The following is a 3,408-nucleotide window of genomic DNA, read 5'->3' as shown; positions in this document are numbered from 1 at the left end:
GCTCCATGGATCCCATCCCTCCCAAGGGAAGGGCGGCCTCGCTGAGCGAGCCCCGGAGCCGGGTTCTTGCCGAGATGAGGCGCCGGCCGAGCCAGCTCTGACAGCTCCACCTGCGAAACCATTCCAGCCTCCAACTCGTCCATTTCTACAACTTAAAGTCCAGTTAAATTTTTATTTATTTTTGATGCAATAATGTTTACCTGTCCGTTAACTTATTCACGGTGTAGTGAAATGCTGGGTGCATCTCAAGATGAGAAAAGTAAAAAGAGTCTCTCCAAGAGGAGCACAAAGAGCAGCACATCTTCAATGGGTGGGATTGAAATCAGAGAAGCCCTGGATCCAGAAGGTTTGGGTTGGAAGGAACCTTAAAGCTCGTCCCGTTCCAATGCCCTGGCCCTGGGCAGGGAATAATGGCCCATCCTCACAGGATCCAGGATGGATGGGGCTTGGAGAAGCCTGGCAAAGGGAAGGTGCAACTGGACGAGCTTTGAGGTTCCTTCCAACCCAAACCAGTCTGTGATTCCATGATTTCAAATCTGGGCTCTTACCCACAGCCCCCTGTTTGTGTCCTGCAGCAGCAGCTGGAGTAAAGGGGAGTGGGCCAGAGAGGAACAGCACGTAAAATAACGGGAGCAGGAACGGGATCATGGTTCTGGCATGAGGGAGTGGCCAGGTCCTGGATCCAAACCAAGTCCAGAACAAATATTTCCCTTCTCCCCCTCCCTCCCAGAACCCAGAGCTCCTGCTGCTAAGCAATAAGCAAAATAGGGAAATGTCAGGGACCCTTTTTTACTGGCTTTGAAAACAATTTAATGGATCTCACCACGTCAAGGAAAGTTTACCAAGTGTTTTCCATGGTGGGATGAAGGGCAGCAGCACAAAGTGCCACAGAGGATGTGGACACCTCATTATAGCCCTGAAATTTTAGGAAATCAAACTTCCTGAAGGGAGTGTTTCTTGTAGGAGTGGTGTCAGGGACCTTGCACTCCAGGACTTGTGGCACGAGGCAAAGCCAAACAAAGCTCCAGGCTTGGAACAAACCTGTCCCTGTGGATCCTGCCCTGCTGGCTGTGGGCAGCATTCCAGCCCTTCCCTTGGACAAAACATCCCATGGCACGGGGCTGTCTTGTCCTTCCCTGCTGGAAAGGCTTCAGCTTGCCCATGGCAGAGCTGGGCGTGCTGCCTGCTCTGGAGCTCCTGCAGTCCTGAACCTTTCCAGAAAGGATCAATGCTCTGTGCCAGGCCTGATTCCTGTGGGCAGGAAAATGGGGCTCAGGGGATGGGTCTGATCCTTCGTGTGAGCCCCAAACACGAGCCATGGTGGGGTCCATCCCTGCTCCCAGCTAACGAGAGACAGCACAAGAGGAAGCCACGGAACCTCAGTCAGTGCCTCGGTGTGGCTCACCCTTTTTCCACCCAAAGTTGCCCAAAACATAATGTTCTCCACAGATAATATTGTGGAGAGCCCAGCCCACGCGTGGTGCTGCTGCTCCTTCCGCAGGAGATGGGATTAGCCCTGGCCATACACAGCTTGCCATGGATATCACTTCCCTCCCACTGGGATATCACAAACCAAAGCTGGGATGATCACTAGACCTTGCTCTGAGGTGTGTGTAGGATCTGGGATCCCGACTGTGCCTTGCAGATGGAGTTTTTCTACAAAAGAAAAAATTGGACTGCAGGAAAAAGCATCTTAGTTCCTAAGCAGTGTTAAAAGTGCATGGAAATAGAAACTGATGCCACAGATCATTAAAATATATTAACCAGAACAAATCAAGACTGTCTTGCTTTGTACTGTGCATTTTCAATACCAGAAAAAGAGCAGGATAATGAAATTGAGGGAATTTCCTTTCTCAGACAAGCCCCCACTGCTGCATTTTTAGTTATTTAAAAGAGGCCCTTATTTCCTTCATGAAAATTCGATGTTGGGTTTTGTCCTTGGTGGTCACAGGTGGTCGAGAGTGTCCTGCTGGAGGAGGAACAACCCCCAAACAGCCGTAATGGTGTGAAACCCTAATCCAGGGGTGTCATCCTCACAGCACGGCACAGAATTCACTTGGGTGGGATGATGAAAAGGGCACTGCCAGGGATTAATGTTGAGGGGATTTTAACACCAGAGATAAAATTTGTGTGGAGCATCTGGCACTGCCCTGGGAGCTGTGCCCAGATCATGATAAACCTTCCCTACCAGCTCCCATGGATTGTTTTCCTTGGCCCTTCAGGCTCTGGATCCCTCCGTGCTCCACCCCGAGTGGGGACAGGGATCAGTGCCAGGGTGGGACTCTGCTCCTTCCCAGTGAACCGAGGGATGGGCACAGGTGCCACCAGACCTCTCAGGGGATGGAGACCATTCCAGTGAGGGGGGTTTGCCCCTCAGTGTCTCTGAGGCCACTTCTCCACTTCTCCACCCTCCCTTCTGTTCCCTGCAGTGGGATTTAGTCAAGAATAGCAGGACCCAGGCACTGGTGCCAGGCACGGAATGAACACAGGGTGGGAAATGTCAGGGAAAGGGGGGAACAACCCAGGGGGTCCGGGATGGGAGGAAAGGGCTGACATTTGGGAAAGTCTCAGTGCAAGAGAGAGGAAAATGCCCTCCCCCGGGCAGTGGTGGAGCCCCTTGCTTGAGTCATTCAAAGTGGGCGGGAAAAATCCATGGAAAATGTCCTGTCAGGAGCAGCCCTGAGCTGCAGGAGTGGCTGAACCGAGTGCCCCAAAGGGTGTTTTCCATCTCCTGATTTATGTGACATGGAAAGTGGTTTGGTTTGGCCTGGCACCACTCCAGGGAGTAATGCCCAGCTGGCACCTACCTGCCTTGTTTTTTTGTCCTGGCAGAAACCTCTGAGCACAGAGGAAAGGAGCCTGGAGAGCCACAGAATGCAGCAAGCTCTTCTTCCTGCTGGAGGGTCACACTCTGTGCTGCCCAAATGTCCTTCACCATCATCATCATCATCATCACAGGCTGGGTTGAGTTGGAAGGACCTTAAAGCTCAACCCGTCCCCTGTCCTGCCCCCTACCCCAGGCTGCTTCCAGCCCCATCCAGCCTGGCCTTGGGCACTGCCAGGGATCCAGGGGCAGCCCCAGCTGCTCTGGGCACCCTGTGCAGGGCCTCCCAGGGAACAATCCCTTCCCAACATCCCATCCATCCCTGCCCTCTGGCACTGGGAAGCCATTCCCTGAGTCCTGTCCCTCCATGCCCTGTAACACAGGCACTGCCCTCTCCTGACATCCCTTTTTCCACATCCAGGGCAGCTGAACACCACTTCACTGGCAGCAGAAAGTGGGGGTGAAGCATCCCCCCAGGCTGTATTTTGGGAGTTCGGCTGCTCTGCTCCATGGCTGGTGCCGGGGCGGGCACGAGGAATTCGGGAGTGACCCAGAGCGCGGCTGGCTCTGGAATCGTCTCCATC

The sequence above is a fragment of the Corvus brachyrhynchos genome, unplaced genomic scaffold, assembly GCF_000691975.1.
Source record: "Corvus brachyrhynchos isolate BGI_N302 unplaced genomic scaffold, ASM69197v1 scaffold544, whole genome shotgun sequence".
Taxonomy (NCBI): Eukaryota; Metazoa; Chordata; class Aves; order Passeriformes; family Corvidae; genus Corvus; species Corvus brachyrhynchos.
The sequence above is the reverse complement of the archived record's forward strand: the minus strand, read 5'-3'. Positions refer to the sequence as shown.